This window comes from Lemur catta, chromosome 9 (genome assembly GCF_020740605.2).
Source record: "Lemur catta isolate mLemCat1 chromosome 9, mLemCat1.pri, whole genome shotgun sequence".
NCBI classification, from domain to species: domain Eukaryota; kingdom Metazoa; phylum Chordata; class Mammalia; order Primates; family Lemuridae; genus Lemur; species Lemur catta.
The window spans coordinates 85,961,814-85,981,158 of NC_059136.1; the positions used below are offsets into that span (position 1 = coordinate 85,961,814).

General features: G+C 36.5%; 1 protein-coding gene across 4 annotated transcripts in view; it reads left to right on the plus strand.

Annotated features, from left to right (window-relative positions):
- Window positions 1-19,345, plus strand: part of PDE7A (phosphodiesterase 7A) — a 115,287-nt gene that overhangs the window by 68,029 nt on the left and 27,913 nt on the right. The window lies entirely within an intron of this gene.

The following is a 19,345-nucleotide window of genomic DNA, read 5'->3' on the forward strand; positions in this document are numbered from 1 at the left end:
AAAGAAACTTTTTGTTGCAGACTTTGTGAATTTTGACTCATGTGAATGTATTACTCATTGAAAAGTTTAAATAGAAATATTTTCTGATGTTGCAATAAACAAGGATTGGCTATGAGTAAGGAAATGAGTAAAAGAGGTAAGTCTAAATATCCATATTAGTATAAAGAAAAATACAATTATATTTAGAGTCTCCGATGTACTCCCTAACATTCACTGAATTTACTGAAATAGAGGACTTGAAAAAATATAATTGTTTTAAGGTGTTAGAAGTTTTAAATAGGGGATGTAATGGGACTTTTTGGTGGGGGAGAGATGATGGAAATGATCAAATTGTTGGAAATATCTCTAATGGAATTAAAATGAGATAAATACCTTCTAAATCCTTAGGAAACCAGAAGCAAATAGTATAAAATCTAAAGGACAAGATGAGAGAGGGAAGACCAAATATATCGATGGTGATAATAAAGAAAAATGGGTTAAATACCTATTAAAAGATAGAGAAGCTCAGATTGGATAATAAATTAATGACAAAGAATGGTTCAAAATACCATGAAGCAGTGCCAGGCTTGATGATTAGGGTTTGGGCATCTACACTTACATCCTGAGCTACTGGTGTGGACCCTTTGTGGGGTGGTGCCCTAGAACACTGGAAGCAGCTCTGTATTAGGAGCAGCAGATTGTCCTCTCGATCTCATCCTGCTGTTCATAAAAGGTGGCAAATGTCTAAGACTCTAGGTTGTAGCTGGAAATTGACTGTCACTGTAGAATTGGTCCTATCATTACACAAAACAAGGCTATCTCTGTTTAAGCCAAAATGATAGTATAACTTGGAGGTTCTTTTAATAGAGAAAAAATGAATCATTCTTTCCCACCAATATAATAGTTCTGCTTATCACACAGCTCAGAATTCTTTTAAAATTTTAATCTAGTGTATTTTGTGAAGTGGGATCTAACCAGGGATGAGCAGAGGCTCCTGCTGTGACTAAAATCTGTTAGCCGTCTTTAAGCCTTCTCCTCTTCCACTGACTTCTCTGAATGTCCTACAAGTTTGCCAGAACTTGTTCTCTGCAGGAGTTAGCTTATAAAGCTTTTTCTTAATTTAACCCTAGGCTTGAATGTGTGCACTGTAAGGTCTGAGCTGCGTTAGACTTGATGACCAGGAGGACTGTCATGCTTTTCTCTCCAGCTATGAATCTTAAAGTTTCTTCCTTGTGGATATTTAATTTCCCCTTGGAGTAGCTGAAGATATAAGGAGTTCATTTGTGTGGAGGAAAAGTTGTTCTTTGTAGCTCTACCTCCTTGTGAAGAGTCCTGGGATTAGGGCACCTGTGACTTAGGCCACAAACCCATTCACCTCCTACAATCGTGGGTTTGGCCAAGGTACCAACACTTCAGCAACTGTGCAGGATGGGTTTGAACTTTCAGAGTTACTAAATCATTGAAAAGACTATCGTGTGCCCTCTCCCTTGTGTATAATTAAAAATAAGACTATTTTTCCCAATGATACAAACATTTGCATTGATGCTGAAATAAAAATAGTTTCTACGTGTTCTGATTGCAAAATTCTGGAGAGGTGGAAAAAATCCATTGAAGCTAGAATTTTATCTGCTTACAACTCCTCAACCCGCTTTTTCTGTTCACCTCTTTACTTCTACCCTAAACTGACTATTAAATCTCCCTGCTGTAAAATTCTCCTTTCTGCTTTTTCATTGCTTCAATCCTGCCTGTCATTATATCCCATGTATTTTCACATCCAAAAATATTTAATAGCTGTTATTTTCATCTCTTCTCTGCCCTCCGTATCTCTTACCCTCTTTGATCCAGACCTTTATCATCACTGTCTGGATTAGTTTGTTATTCTCCTAACTAACCATTGTTGTTACTTTTAGGATTTCTGTCCTTTGATCCACCTACTACCCTTTACCCAGTGTCAGGTCTTTCTAAAGAGAGAGACAGCTTAAAATATTGGGGGAAATGCAGGTTAAAGATATATAGTATGCTATTAGTGTATTTATTAAAATTATTTGTCTATACTTTTTTATTCTATGTGCAGTATCTGTGAGGCATTGCTGATTTTTTTTTAGATGCTATAATAGTTTTAACTTATTTCTGGATTATAGTTTCCTCCACGTTGAGCCTAATAATCCACTTTACTAAATTTACCTGGAAATTAGACATCTGCCTTGCAATACTGAGCTTTTCTTTTAAGATTAAGATTTTTTTTTTTTTTTTTAGGCTGGGCGTGGTGGCTCATGCCTGCAATCCTAGCACTCTGGGAGTCCAAGGTGGGAGGATCGCTTGAGGTCAGGAGTTCGAGACCAGCCTGAGCAAGAGCGAGACCCTGTCTCTACTAAAAAAATAGAAAGAAATTATCTGGACAAGTAAAGATATATAGAAAAAATTAGCTGGGCGTGGTGGCGCATGCCTGTAGTCCCAGCTACTCAGGAGGCTGAGGCAGGAGGATCACTCGAGCCCAGGAGTTTGAGGTTGCTGTGAGCTAGGCTGACGCCACGGCAGGGCAAATTGCCACTCTAGCCAGGGCAAAAAGAGTGAGAGTCTGTCTCCAAAAAAAAAAAAAAGATTTTTTTTAATATATACAGCTTATTGTAAGCCGTGTTTGGGTTTGCATTATGAAGATGCACTCCTGTGAGCCAGCTTAGATGCATGATCCCTGGCCAGGTAGGGCGCAATCACAGGTCCCAAAGTTAACAGGGACCTCAACAGTTTTATTACGTAGATGGCACAGTTTTTTTTGCCATGAATTTTTGTGGTTTGGATTATCTTTTGTTATAAGCCTTATTCTCTTAAGGCCTATAAATTTATCTTCACAGTAGGGTTTGCCATAGCCCTCATCATCCAGCAAGTTCTGACTGTAAAAAGTCTTTCTGAAAGGGTGTGAAGAGGCAAAAGAAAGTCAGTTGAACACAGAAACACATTAAATACAAGAAACAATGTTCAGCCTCACTACTAAACAAATTCCTATCAAATTTAGAAAGTTAATCAGCTAAGATGCTGGTGGTAGAAGTTTAGATTATCACAGATTTTCTAGAAGGCAGTTTGGCAATATGCATCAAGAACTTTGGCCTTTCTTTTTGTTCTTCGATTTCATCACTAGAAATGTATGCAAAGAGAATAATTATATATAAATGTTAATACATGTGCAAAGACATTCACTTTGGCTTTGTTTATAATAAGAACATGTATTAAGTTACAGTATTATTCACAGAAGTGTTTAGGGAAAAGGACTACAATGTTTACAACCTACCCTCAAATGTTCAGAAAAAAGAATTAGGTGTTACACACACACACACACACACACACACACACACACACAGCAAATGATAAAGCAAAGGTGAACAATGGCAAATCTGAGTACAGGGTGTTCCTTGTACTATTTTTATTTTTGTGACTTTTTATATTTTTTATTTTGTATTTGTATTTTGAAACTATCTCTAAACAAAAAGTTTTAAAAGATGGAATTATGAAATTATCCACTTATTAAAAATAATGGGTTTGTATTCAACTCACATTTGTTAATTAAGTGGTATTAGACCAGTTCTGTGGTTGTTTATAAAGAACTGAAAGTTTAAACTTTGGGAAGGCATTTTGAAACTTATTTGTATTTATGGTTACAGAGGGTGGAGAGATTTTAATGGTAATGAATTGTCCTTGCCCAGAAGTGTTTTCTGAAGATCTGGTATAAATCTGCTGTCAGGGTTAGCCTGGGAGCTTTGTTGCAATGATTCTGCTTTAATCAATAAATTCTACTATAATTTTTAAGTTAAGTTTTTCCTGAGATGGATGTATCATACAGAGGCTTTCATTCTTAACTAGCTTTCTTTTAAATTATATGTGTGTGTCTTTGATACTCTTAGAGGACTCCTCAATGCTAAAATCAAAAAATTTCCCCAGATATCAACTCTCACTGAAGAGGTTTTCTGAGGCATTCTTTGACCCTTTTTGTATTTTTCTTGATTAAATATATCTTTTGTATTATAGCACAAAGGATATTTATTATACATATTTATATAGTTTATGAGTTTGAGAAAGAGATTTTTCACATAAGGAAGTCATTGTTGACATTACTTTAGGATGACCAGAAACATTCCTTGGGGTATTATTTTGAAATAATATTTTCTTCTCTGGAGAGTGTTCCATTCTGTGATTTATAGAACATATATATCAGTAGGAATTATTAATATATTCATGGGTGGTGTTAATTAAGAAATTAGGGCCAGATATGATGGCTCATATCTGCAATCCTAGCACTTTGGGAGGCTGAGACGGGAGGATTGTTTGAGCCCAGGAGTTTGGGGCCATGGGGAGCTATGATTGGGCCACTGCACTCTGGTGTGGGCAACAGAGCGAGACCTTGCCTCTTAAAAACAAAACAAACAAATTTGGAAGATCTTTGCTCACTAAAGATACTGTTTAAATTTTTGGACGCTCACATTAGTCAAAAATTTTTATTCAGCCTGATAGAAGGACTGTGATTGCTTATTTAACAGAAAACACAATTTCTGGTCATGCAGTTGGAAACATGTCACAACTAATCCATAAGTATTCATATTATACAAGCCATTGATAATTTATTAAGGTAACACAAAGCTAAGATTGATGCTTCATGTTTAACCTCTTTGCCCCTTGTCTGTCCCCAGAGCAGTGTGTGAGATCCTGTAATGGTATTGAGAAGGCTACAGGATTAGCAGCAAATAAAATATCTAGCTCTTCCAAGTGTATGGTCATTTTATATACCTTTTATTAAGCAACAGTTGGTTGGACTTAGCAGTCCGGTTCTTTTTGTATAGGCAAATTAATTACTTTCTGACAAATACTTACACAGAAAATATTGGCGATAATGCTTCTCCAAGACCCACTGAGAAATTTTTCAACCCTCATCTCATTTTGAAAGATCCCAAACCCTCAGACCTGCCCTATCTCTGGGTATTATCCCTACTAAGGTACAGATTTCTGGGGTCCTCCTGCATTTAAAAATGTAAACTGATACTTGAGGGCTATCATTCAACTAATTTTAACCTGTTTAGTCTCCTGAGTTATGCTGGGAAAATTCTGTTGTCAGTTTGAGGCACCTAATTACAGTGAGCGATATATAGCACTAACAAATAGGGAGGAAAAGATAAGAGGAGGAGAGAAAAACGGGTGAGAGAGGGAAGTTGGTTGATTAGAGAGAGGAAGAGACTGACATCGATGCCTGGCTGGCCGTAGAGTGGTTCACACCGAAAGGCGACCAGAGCTTGTGTCTCCCGCACTTGGGCCCTTTCATTCCTGAGCTTCATTCTTTACTGTGGCAGCTTCTCCTCACCAGGCTTCTGGAAGTTTGTGCTTTCACCCAACTCTGCAGAGTAGCTGGGAGCTTTTCTCATTGCAGTTTCCCTCTTTTGAATAAGTGCCTTACACTCAGGAGGCTGAAAATTAAGAGTCCCAAATATTCCTACGAAGATTTTTCTCTGTTCAATTGGCCATACACCTGGTCTCTTGAAAGAAAATATTTTGAGTTCTACATTAACCGGACATAGTGAAATGAACTCCATGTTGATTTTTTTTGTCAAAAATTTATCTCTTGTTTGCTCTAAATTTATGTCTCTAAATTTAATAAATCGTTCCATCACGTATTATTTTTAACTTACATAATAACAAATACTAATGTCTTTAAACATAAAAGAATTGTTATAATCCCATTCCACATGCCCACTTAGAAAGTCTGATGTGTTGTTTTGAGTGATTCTGGCATGATTATTAAACAGTAATGGAAGTTGTCAGCTTGACAGTTCTCTTCATGGAATTTGCCAAAGCTCATTGACGTCATTCAGACTGGAGGACCTGGTCTCTCTGCCAGCGTCCGACGGGATGTAATACAAGGAATATGTTTCTTTACAGTTTTTTTCATGTCCACACAAATGGAGTTTTTTCCATTTTCTTTTACTCTTGGCACAAAGCAATGTTCCAGTCCATGTAAATGTGTTTTGCCCATTATGTTGAGCTCTTGATTCATTTTAGCACTTTATTCTACCCCATGCTAGAGCAGCAGGGGAACCTTTCACTATATTTACATTGTAGCCTAAAAGCTCTTAACTTTAGGCTGTTAGTTTTATTCATCTTTTTACTCCTAGTCTCTGGCTGCTTCTGACTCATAGTAGAGATTGAATATATTTTTATTGCGTTGAATTGACTAGAGCTGTGTATCTTCCACCAGTTAGATTTTACAGGGTCCCATTTGTAGTTCTCTACATATAATCTGTATTAACTGTTAACTGAGTTCAGGCTGGTTGCTGCCTTTCTGTTGAGTCATGTGTCTCATGTTGTCTTGATTATAATGACCCACTATGAATACATACGAAATTCTCGTTGAATTTTCCCTTAGTTCCTCTTGTGCAATTGATTTGAGGTTGTTTCCTATCTTCTTAACGGCTGTGTTAGACTTGGATCATTTGTTTCATACTGAGTTATATGATGTGAAAGAATGTCTGTTTCAGTGTGTATTTTGAGCTTAAAAGCTCATATTGTACTGGTTGTGTTGTCTTAGATTATCCCATCTTATGTAGTGACTCCCATGCGAGGGTAGATTCTATTATGTTTGGAAGCTTTTAGTGCTTTTCCTCTTTACTTTAGGCATAAAAGTTGTTTGCTTGGCATATCCTTCAGCTGTGCATTTTTCTTCGTTGTAGTATTTTAACTTTCATACTGTACTGTCTTGTCATTACTTTTCTATTCACAAGCATACTTTTTTCCAACTATTATTTGTTTGCTTTGCTAAAGTGGCTATGCATCATTTGTAATTTAATCTCTCATTCAAACTTGAGCATGCCAGTCTGTACTTGTAGCTGTGGTATTGTAGACTACGGCCGTTATTTTGTCTGGAGTTTCTATTAAATTTTAGTTTGTTCTCAATCATTCATTTCTCTTGAAATCATATCTGGTTGTTTCAAAAGTAATGTTTCCTTAATAGCTCATGGCGCTATCCCAGGAAACAATAATCCTGCGCCCCCTTTTCTGCTTTTCTACCACCAGTGCTCCCACCTCCTTTCTACAGCAATGCCCTGGCCAAGCCGTGCGAGTAGAGATTAGTACTGCTGTACTGACTTGCATTAGGAAACACAGCATTCTGTCCCATGATGGGTATTTCTTAAAACCTACCTAGTTTCTAGGTGATTCTGAAATGCCTACATTTGAGAACTACTGATTTTTGTTTCTTCTTTGTCCTAAAGTTGAAAGAACAGAATGTTCTGTCTTCTAGATACCTTCTCTAACTTCATAGCATAAATTAGGGAATTGACTGGTATGGATTGGACTTTAATCTTAATACAGTTTAATGGTAGTTTTAATTCTACTTGTGCTATGGAGAATTGGTGAAACTGGAAATTCAGCTTAAGCCTTTATTTTGTATTTTAAGTTTTGAAGGAAGTGCTGCATTAAGGCCTTGTGTACTTTCTTTTTTTTTTTCTTTGTTTCTTTCTCAGCTCACTTTATTAAGGGAATTAATGATTTAATGAATTAGGAGCTAAGTTTAAGGCCTGAGTTTAAGTATAAAAGGGATCCAACATATCCTATATCCCAGCTCTGAAGAGTGAAAATGCATAAGCTATAACAAGAGAGTAATCTTTTTACAGAGTTTTATAGCTCCTATTTTATTAAATTCTTTCGAAGTGGACATCGAATTTTGCAAACTAAAGTTGTAAGAATTGCTTAAGGGAAAAAATACTGATTATACATTTTATTTTCATTAACATTGGTCTCATTTTAGATTATGAGTAGTTAATTTATTTATCCAATTTATACTGAGTTTAGACTTATATTCATTCCAGATTAATGAGACTATATGCATATTTTGAAATATTTTAAATATACACATTTATTTCTACAGTATATAAGTATGCAGAGGTTTTCAGGATGAAGTTATGCTGTCATGAAAAATAAATCTGGTTTTGTTAAAAGGAATACTATGAAATGTTTAAAAATATTTTATATTTATAATGATAAGTATATTCATTAATTTTAAGTGCATATTCTTTGCCCAAAATGTGCAGGATATGTTGTGTGTGTTATCTCATTTAATCCTTACAACAGTCCTGTGAGGCCTGTTTTACAGATGAAGAAACTGAGGATCAGAGACCTTATTTAACTTGCTTAATGTCACAAAACTAGTACAAGTGGCAGAGTTGGGATTCAAGCTCAGATATGGCTAACTCCTAAGCCCATGTCTCTGTGCACGGTGCCGTCCTGCCTTTCCATCTCAGCACGTGCTGCTCTATTAACGACCGTTGCTGTAAGCACCTACTTGATTTATTCCTCACTTATCCGTGCATGCTAAATGTAAAAATTCTTCTCAGAAAACTTGTCCCCAAGATGTAGGATAAATTTAATTACTCAGTGTTAACAACAGGCTTTTAGATATGGTTCCTGTTCTTTTTGAGGAAACCTAAGAGAAAGAAGGGGAAGGTTAGAATATAGAATGTCTTCAGATTTTTTTATTCCATCACCATCCAACATGACCTTGCCCTAGACTAGAGTTAAAACTTTATAGCATTGAATTTATAAAAAAAAATTTTTTTTAACAATAATCTCCAAGGATAATTCACGATTGCATACACAGGTATGATTTTTAAGGCGGCAGATATAGTGACTGCAGGGCTCCCCCTTGTGGACCTCTAACGCAAGTAGTGGTCGGGTCTCAAGATCCCAAAGCTTTTCTGTTAAAGACCTTTTGAGTAGTAACTAATGCCTTTCTGTGAAAGGCATCTTTTGTCATGCGCTTTGGATGATGGAGAAGAGTCTGTGGAAGAGTTAGGAGCAGCACTGCTCAGGATGTGTTGGCTCTCCAGGCCTTTTGTTTCTTTGACCTAGGGCCTATATTTCCTGTCTACTTTCTAAGAGGAGGGAAAAGCAAGAGAAAAATATATCTTTTAAATTTGCCTCTATCCCACATCTTATTATTTGGCTTCGAGAAGCTAAGAATGGATGACTGGAAGTAATATCCACGATCGTTAAGTAACAATGTCCATTTAGTTTTGGTGGAGGCTGATTAGTTTGTTCGTGGTCACATAGTGAGGTAATGTGATATTTTAGAAAGGAACCAGCAAAGCCAACTGCTCTTTAATAGTAACTTGATTAATTCACTGAGCCCTGTTGGCTTTCTAAGCTGGATTGGAATGTAGGTAACCATGTAAACTAGAACAAGCCTGGGACTTAAAATAAATAGTCCAAGCTTGATGGAAGCTGAGCTTTAATAAAGACAAGTTTAATCTATTGTGTATTATGCTATGAAATAAATAATGACTTGTCTCACGTTACAGAATGAGCTCATGAGAATATTGGTAACACGGTCAGGTTCTGTGTAATATGGCCAGGGGGTGAGCTTTTTAGTAATTGTTTGAATGAAAGTACTAGTTAAATTCTCACAGTCACTCTTTCTTGTTGCCAGTTCCCCATGTATCCTCTTTTATATATTCCTAAGTGATATAAATTATTCAGCTTGATATCCTTTTCCCTCTACAGTGGCCTCTATTTGCTTGTTTACTCAAGTTCCTCTCTAACCAGGCTGACAGAGAAGCTGGATACAGGCTTCCCAGCTGTACCCTTCTTTGTTGACCTATAAAATAAGTCTATAGGCTTCTTCAATAGAAGAACTTTATGTCTGGTCTCTATAGGGAAACAGTATGTCTTTGTGGGGAGGGATGGGGGAAAGCAAACATGAAGAAACTAAAAATTTCCAATAATCTTAAAATGATCTCATCATATTTTATACTTGATTTATAGTTCCTGATCCCTTTTCTTAGATCATATTTTGGAAGCTATTCTAGGACAGTTCTGGAAACCTCTCTAATTTTCTTTTAGAAAAGTTACTCTCTATTTTGGCATGCATTTTAAACACCATTGAAATGTGTTCCTATTACTTGTTCTACTTCTAAGGATTTATTCTAAGGGCATCAGTTAGGCTGTGTACAAAGATTTAGTAATAAGGACATTTATTAGGGAATTCTATGTAAGAAAAATAAAAGTTCAAAACAATTTAACAGCAAAAAGATTAAGTGAACTATGATAATTTCATGCCTTGGAATAATACATGGCTAGTAAAAATGATGTCACATATGAGTGCATTTATTGATATGAAAAGATAGCCATGTGAAAAAGTAAGTGAAAAAGAAAACATACTGTGAATGTTCTTGTATGAAAGAAAATTATATACACACATGTACATGTAGAAAAATATCTAGAGTGCCAGAGTGTTAGCAGTAGTTGTTTCTGGACACTTAATCCCTCCCTGGCAACTTTTCTCCATTCTCAAACCTAGGCCGAGGGAGTGGCTAATCCCAGAAAGGTCCAGGAAAAACACTTTTTAAAGGAAAGGGGTGCATGTCACCCAAAATGGCAGAGTAAGAGGCTCCAGGGGTTGGTCTGTCTACTGAAACAACCATCAAACTGGAAAAAATGACCAGAATCAACTATTTCAGGACTCTGGGCCCTGATTTGGATGCTTATAAAAACCAGGGGAGTGCTTGATGAAAGGAAAGGCTCCTGTCGTTTGGCAAGGGGGCAGTGTGGGTGAACCCGTGACCATCCCCTGTTCCTCAGCCCCGCGGCCTGTGGGATATGGCCCCATACACCCGGAGTATCTGGCTAAGGCCAGGGCAGGCAGTGGGGGCCTTGTTCTCCATAAATTTGGAGACATGTGTATTGATTGGTCAGTCGTGTGGATTGCTGAGGGACTGGTGCAGATGTTTTCCTTGGTTTTGGCCCTCTTGGCTGTAGCAGCTTCCCCTAGTTGGGGGGGCGGGTGGATTTTATCAGGAGATTTAAAGAGACAGTACCTCTCCCCACCCACTCACCCCCATTTTGGAGTCAGGCATTTAAGGAAATCTGTATCACATCACTTGCTTACTGCAGAGATAATAGAACATAAACTTTAGTGACTACATGCAAGGAATAGACAAAGGTGAATAGACAGAGGCAAATAGACAAAGGTGAATAGACAAGCAAAGGCAAAATAAGTTTGGTAAAGTTATAAAATGGATGGCTTCAGCATACAACAAGCAAAAACAGGCAATCCTGGAGGAATGAAAGAATCAGGTTTCCTGAGCTGCTCCAGTGTAAGACTCAGAATGTCTAATTCTCAACAACAACAACAACAACAATAAAACTATAAAACCTACAAAGAAACCGGGAAATGTGGCCCAATAGGAAAAAAGAATTTGATAGAAACCGTCCCTGAGGAAGCCCACACGTTGGCATTACTACTCAAAGATGTAACTATCTTAAATATGTTCAATGAGGTAAAGGAAAACTTGGAGAAAGAACTAAAAGAAATAAGGAGAACAATGTATGAACAAAGTGAGAATCTCATTAAAAAGAGAGAAATTATAAAAAGCAACCAAATAAATTCTGGAACTGAAAAGTATAACTGAAATGAAAAATTTGTAGAGGGGTTCAGCAGAAGATTTGAACAGGCAGAAGACGGGATCTGCAAACTTGAAGGTAAGACAATTGCAATGATCTATGCTGAGGAGTAGAAAGAATGAAGAAAAGTGAACAGAGCCTGAGAGACTGGTGGGGCAACATCAAGTGTACCAATATATGAATCACTGGAGCTCAGAAAGAGCAAGGGGCAGAAAAAATACTTGAAGAAATAAATTTCCCAAATCTGATGAAGACATGAATGTACATATCCAAGAAACTCAGTGAACTCTAGGCAGGATAAACTCAGAGATCCACACCAAGGCATATAATAATCAAATTGCTGGAACCCAGAGAGAATTTTGAAAGCAAGAGGGAAGTAACTCATCTCATACAAGGGATCCTCAATAAGAATTAACAGCTGATTTTTTCATGAGGCACCTTGGAGGCCAGAAGGCAGTGGAATGACATATTAAGAATCCTGGAAAACATAAGCAAAAAAACTTGTCAATCAAGAATTCTATATTTGGCAAAACTATCCTTGGAGAATGAAGGAGAATTTAACACATTTTGAGACAAACAAAAGCTGAGGGAGTTCATTGTCAGTAGACCTGTCCTGTAAGAAATACTGAAAGTAGTTCTGTAGACTGAAATGAGAAGATACTAGGCAGTTACCCAAAGCCATAAGGAAGAAATAAAGAACACTGGTAAAGGTAACTACACAGGTAAACATAAAGACCACTACTGTTGTATTTTTGGTTTGTAGCTCTTCTTTTTTTCTATATGATGTCAAAGACAAATGTGTATAATAATTATATCTATATTAATGGCCACACGTTTACGAAGATGTAATCTGCAACAATAACAGTATAAAGGGGGAAGGATAGAGAAGCACAGGAGCAGAGTGTTTGCTATTGAAATTAAGTGAGTATTATTCAAAGTAGGTCATTATAATTTTAAGATGTTAATTGTAATCCCCAACGTAACCACTAAGAAAATTTAAAAATATACAAAACAGGCCAGGCGCGGTGGCTCACGCCTGTAATCCTAGCACTCTGGGAGGCCGAGGTGGGAGGATCGCTCGAGGTCAGGAGTTCAAGACCAGCCTGAGCAAGAGTGAGACCCTGTCTCTACTGAAAAATAGAAAGAAATTAACCGGACAACTAAAAATATATAGAAAAAATTAGCCGGGCATGATGGCACATACCTGTAGTCCCAGCTACTCAGGAGGCTGAGGCAGTAGGATTGCTTGAGCCCAAGTGTTTGAGGTTGCTGTGAACTAGGCTGATGCCACGGCACTCTAGCCCGGGCAACAGAGTGAGACTCTGTCTCAAAAAAATAAATAAATAAAATAAAAATAAAAATACACAAAATAGGAAAGAAAGGAATCAAAATGGTACATTAAACAAATCAACTAAAATTTAAAAAGGCAGTAATGGAAGAATTAAGAAACAAAACATATAAGACATACAGAAAACAAAGAGCAAAGTGGCAGAAGTATAATAAATCCCTCTTTATTAGTAATCGTATTAAATGTCAATGGATTAAATTTTTCTCTTTAAAGGCAGAGATGGGCAGAATGGGTGAAAAGACACTGTATGCTGTGTAGAAGAGACTCAATGTAGATATAAGAGCACAGAGGTTGAAAGTCAAAGAATGAGGAGGGATATACCATACAAATAGTATCTAAAAGAGAAACGGGGTGGCCATATTATTAGCAGACAAAATAGACTTTAAGTTATAAAAAGGTTATGAGAGATAAAGAAGGACATTATATGTTGAGGAAAGTTTCAATCTAGCACAAAGATATAAAAATTATAAGCATATACACACTTAAGAACAGATCTCCAAAATATACGAAGCAAAATTTGACAGAATTGAGGAGAGAAAGAAACAATTCTACAATAATGGAGACTTTAATACCCCCCTTTCAGTAATGAATAGAACAAACCAAACAGAAGATTAATAAGGAAATAGAGGGCTTAAGGAACACCATAATCCAATTAGAGCTAACAGACACATACAGTTGCTCCATTCAATAGCAGAACACATATTCTTCTCAAGTGCACATGGAACATTCTCAAGAATAGACCATATATTATTAGGCCACAAAGAAGTCTTAATAATTTTAAAAGGTGACAGTGGTAGTGGTGGTGGGGTGTTACCCTCCAGTACAAAGCTGAGTATTTTACTTGCCATATCTGGCCTAGGCTATGGGGTTGACCAATGTTACGTGCAGTCCTCCGGGCCCAATTTGGTCTAGAGAAACAGCAGAGGTATGTTTGTAAGAAGCAGTCTGTCTCTTTGACAGAGAAGGAGAAATTCCTGTGGCCTCAAACTCCTGACCTCAAGCAATCCAACCTTGGCCTCCCAGTGTGCTAGGATTACAGGCATGAGCCACCGCACCAGGTCTTAGAGAGGCGTTTAGGGATTGAAGGAAGCCCAGAGGGCTTTTCTGCCCCCAAGGCCTTCCTTCCATACGCATTAAGAGAACTGGTCCAGGAAAATTCAGCCCATTCAATAATGACTCTGTTGAAAAAAGAAACTGCCACATTAGATAATTTATTTAAGCAAAACAGTGGAAGAAAGCAGCAGAACTTAATGATTAAAGAGGACTTAATGGAAAAACGCTGCCATAGAACTGACAAACATTGTGACTAAATTTTTTATCATTCACTTAGAAAACTAAAAGAAGCAGTAGTTTCATCATGAAGTACAAATTTAAGAGCTTGGAGAAGAGACAACAGGACAACAAAAAGGAGTTGAAACATGTAATCAGGAAATAAGTTGGGTGCAGTGGCTCGCACCTGTAATCCCAGCACTTTGGAAGACCAAGGTGGCAGGATCGCTTGAGGCCAGGAGTTTGAAAACAGCCTAGGAAACATAGCAAGACCCCGTCTCTACAAAATAAAAGAAAAATTAGCCAGGCATAGTGGCATGCACCTGTAGTCATAGTTACTTGGGAGGCTGAGGCAGAAGTATCCCTTGAGCCCAGGAATCTGAGGCTGCAGTGAACTATGGTCAAGCCACTGTACTCCAGCCTGGGTGACAGCCTTGTTTCTAAATCTGTGCTAAACAGTGTAATGAATATAGTGGATAGAAATGAGAAGAGCAAAGAAAACAAATAGTTAAAAAAAGTTGGAGAGAAAGTAAGATATAGAAGACAGATAAAGGTGTTTTAACAGAGTTTAGAGTCTTTGAATAAATAAAGCTAAAATAGTGGAACAGAATAAATATTTAGAGATATAACTCAAGAAGACTTTGTGGAAATAACAGATGATTTAAGTTTGCGTATTGAAAGAGCATACCAGGGGAAAATCACCCAGAATGGATAATAGTGAGATAGATCTTAGTAAAGTCACTGGGCTTTAAAAATAAAGAGATAACTGTGGATGCCATACAAAAAGACCTAGTAACTTATAAAGGAGAAAATAACAAGTTTGTCTCGGATTTTGCAACTCTCAATGCCAGAAGTCAGTAAACCAATACCCTCAAATAAATTCAAGCAAGGAAAATGAGACCCAAAAATTTTACATTCAGTAAAGTTGTCCTTCAAGTACAAAGACTACCGAAAAATGTTTTGAACATTCAAGAACATATTGTGAGTGAGATATATTCCTGTGAGATAATATTGTTTTTGGGCCCTTCTTGGGGAAACTAGTAGAGGATGAACATAAGCAAACAGATAACTGGGGAAACTAAGGTAAAAGGACTTGCAATATTGGCAATATTTAATTTATAGAGCTAAACCTAAGATGCAAGTGGAGATTAGAGTGAAAGGAAGAAACCCATGTTCTGATAACTGACAATATTGGAAGAGGAATGGAGAAAGAAGATGGCATATAGAGTGACTTCCTCATGTGTGATGACTGAAAATAAAAGGATGGTACCTAAAGCTAGCAAATAAGTAGTAGGAATATAAGAATATTTAGCAAAATGGGTAGTTTTGGAAACTGTAAAACTATAGCAATGCACTTCAATAGAGGACTGGCTAAACAGATTATGATTCAACCATATGGTAGGATACTTTACAACCTTATAAAAGAATGAGGAAGGGCTCTATGTACTGATAGAGAAGTCCAAGATGAATTAAAAAGCAAGATGCAGAACAGGTTGTAAAATGTGCTGCCACTTATGTAAAAGAGGTAGAAAAATAATATATGATGATGTTTCCATATATTTGATTTTTAAAACTCAGGAGGGATATACTAAAATCTTTTCTTGGTGGGGGGGCTTGGGAGTTGGTTGGATGGAGGATAGAAATGGAGGTGAAGTTTTTCACTGTTGTTTTCTTCCCTCTCTCCCTCCCTCCTTCCTTTCTGTTTTTAAAACATGTGAATGCATTACATATTCCAAAATTAGATTGATGAAAAAGATCAAACCGTACATCCTCCCAAATTCTGGTCCTATATTAAATCTTAGACAAAGCGTTGAGGTAATTTCAGTTGGCATCTCTGCAAGGGCTCATGGGATTTTCTGTCTTTTCCAGAATATAATCTTGTCAGGTATAGGCTTCTTAAGTGAAGAAAACACTTCAGTGATCTGCCATGTCATCTAGACAGGTTCTCTGTCCTGTCTTAGTTTGTCTGTGAGATACTCAGTAATTGTTAAGACCGGTTCTATTAATATATCATTAAGTGAAGGCCTGTTTCTTTTTCTGTTGCGTAAATTTATTTATGAGATTAGTCTTGCTGGACGGCATTGGGTTCCTATGATGAGTGAGCATTTCCCCTTAAGTCTATGTCTAATACTCATTCTCAGCTTAACATGGTCAAAGCAGAATTCTTGATAATGAGGCCTAACTTCAGGGCTCTCTGAAACAGGAAACAGACATGCTTTTTTTTTTTTTCCATTTAAGGAAAATGAGACATTAGGAGATTATGATTTGTCAGAAAGCACCCAGAACGTAACTGCTAGGCAGGGAGGATACAATGATGATTTCATGGATGGGGCCCTGGCTCCCAGACAGTGCAAATTTACTTAACCATTGACAGTGTGAATCCTGCCGTGGTGATAGAGGTACTTGGCACAGTGGATTGAAGTGTTGGGGTTTTCCCCTCAAATGAGGTTAATTCATTTTTTGGACTTTATGCAGTTCTCAGATTTACTTTAAGGATGCCTTCATTTGGATATGTAATTTGAAAGCAGTGATCTTACTATTAGTACGTACACACATAATGCAATCTAATTGCCAGTAATAAAATTGTTGCCCTTTGCGTGTAATTTAACATAAATCAAAGGGAATGCTCATAAAGTTGTACTCATGACTTTGAATTCTTTTTTAAGTTGCTTTTCCGTAATGAATAGAGTATATGTGTTCTATATTATTTTCTAGAAGTTTTCTAATATATGTGTTCTATATTATTTTCTAGAAGTTTTCTAAGTGCCTTGGCTCTAATGAGTTAATTGTATTGCATTTTTACCTTGGTTTCTAAGGTTCTGTTTGTAAAATGGAGATGAGAATCTTTGCCTTCTTCACAGGATTGTAGTGATTAGTAAACGGGGTAGTGATGTGAACATACTTTTGTAAAACTGTAAAGTGACTTACAAACACAGAGGTGGTGGTGCTAGCATTATATAAATTAGGTCTTATCTCCTTCCCAGATGTTCGTGCCATTCCATTCTGTCTCTTCCAGATCTACTCTTTTCTAGTAATGAAAGGAGAAGGGTCCATTATATATTTACATTTCTGTGGATTAGCTTTTTCTCTTCTGTGTTTCTTTTTGTATATATACCTTCATGTGAAGTAAGGACTATTTCGAATAATTATGTACACAGAATTTTTATAATAAGCAGTAAACAGCAATACTGTAGAAATATAATAATAATTTTTGAAAAACCTTATGAATATTAGTGGAGATACAGGCTTTGTAAACAGACCTGTGTTTTTTAATCCAGGTATCACCCTGTATTAGCTATGCGACCTTGGGAAAATTACTTAATTTCTTGTATGTTCATTATTCTCATGTGTAGAGGAGGACGGCTATCTTTTGAGGTTGTTGATGACCAAATGAGATACTTTTTACAAGGCACTTGGAACCTTGCTTTAGATGTTTAAAGGGTAGAATTTCATCTATGCTCATTTCTTCAAAGAGACTAATTCTCGTTTAAACATAATCACTTGATATTAATGGTTTTTACTATTTTGGTTCTAGTCCTTTGTATACAGTAAGTTACATTGATGATCAGAAATTTAACTCCACAGTTGTTTCAGATATTCTGCATTTTACACTCACTAGAATGAAAAATGGGAGAGGTAAATCACATAACAGTGTGCATTATTTTTCTTCCAGTTTATTTGAGTATGTGGGAACCTCAGAGCTCATCAGGTATTTTAAGGACAGTATGCATTTATTCAATATACTTTATAAATACCTACTATATACCTGGCACTACTGTTAGCCTTCAGAATACAGAGGTGAAAAGAAGTAGTTTATGTCTATATTGAAGGTCATCATTTGTTGAAGGAGACAGATAAATCAGCAATTATAAGAAGTACTATAGCAGATGAATGCACAGGGAGCTTTGAGAACCCAGAAGAGGTGCCTCCCATTTCTTCAAGAAGAGGGGAGTGTGCATTCAGATGTTTCTCCCAGGAAAGGTGGCACCTGAGTCTAGTCTGGAGGGAACCAGAACCTGGAACATGAAGGCTTATCTTCCAGGCTACGGAGATGGAGTTCATATTAAGATGAGGAGGAACCATTGAATGCTTTTATTTAGAGCAACATGAGAAGATTTGGAATGTAGGATAGTTACCTGGAAGTATACCTTCAAGCAGTGAGAGCAACATCAGCTTTATCATCTACATTCTACCATTTACTTAATACCTGCTGTGTATCTGACTTGTGTATACGTTATTGCATTTAATCCAGCACCCTTTGAATTAGATTTGTTGGCATTATTTTGTGGGTAAGGAAACACGGGGTGATAGAGGTTAATAGGAGAGTGAGTGATGGGACACACAGGAGAGAATATGTTTGATTACCTGCCATTCCACCTGGTGAGTCTAAATTAATGGAAGTTAAGAAGAGAGATGATCATTAGTTGATCCTTAGTCTTAATTCTCATGTTTCATATTATGAACATTTTGCTGAATTTAGTTTGATTTTGATAATGTATGTTCCTTACACGATAGCTTTTAACCCAACTCTGTTATTTCATCTGGTGCCTAATCAAAGAAACTTTGGTTAATCTAATACTAGAGGGAAAAAATGGTTGTGTTAGACTCACTGAAAGAGAACATACCAGTCTGCAATGTGGAACCACATCTCTTTCCAGAGTGTCTTGCCTTACGGAATTTTTATCCCTATTCTTTAGAACTCTTAGGATATATAAACCACTTTGTTCCCCATTCCTTCTCCTTTTCTTCTATACAAAATTATCTTCAGGAAATATTTGAAATGATACCTTATTGGGATTTGAAATGTGTTAGTTGTATAATTATTAAAATCTCATATGTGTGACATTTTGGGCTGGATGATTGAAAAATTAAAAAAAAAATACTCATACGTAACATAGGACCTGGCTTTTCAGGTAGTTTGAAACTAGATTTTTTTGTGTTTTGCTCCACGTTTATATAATGTACTGAAATGATAGTTCTTGGAAGTTAAAAAAAACTGATTATAAATCCAGTCACACTCTTCATTAGCTTTCTAAATCCTGTCAAAATTGGCCATTTATCCTTTCATCCTTATTTTTTTAATTGAAAATAGAAATAAAGTAGTACCTCTTTTCTCCTAGAAATGTGGTACAATGATTTAATAAATATTTAAAAGTTGACTTAAATTTTTAATTTAAATTTATTTATTTATTATTTTGTTGTTATTTATTAAAATTTATTTAAAATTTAATGTACATAACTGAAAGGGGTATTGCAAAGAAAGATAGCATATGTACAGTTTTGACTTGCTGTACTCACCTTTTACTCCTTTTATTT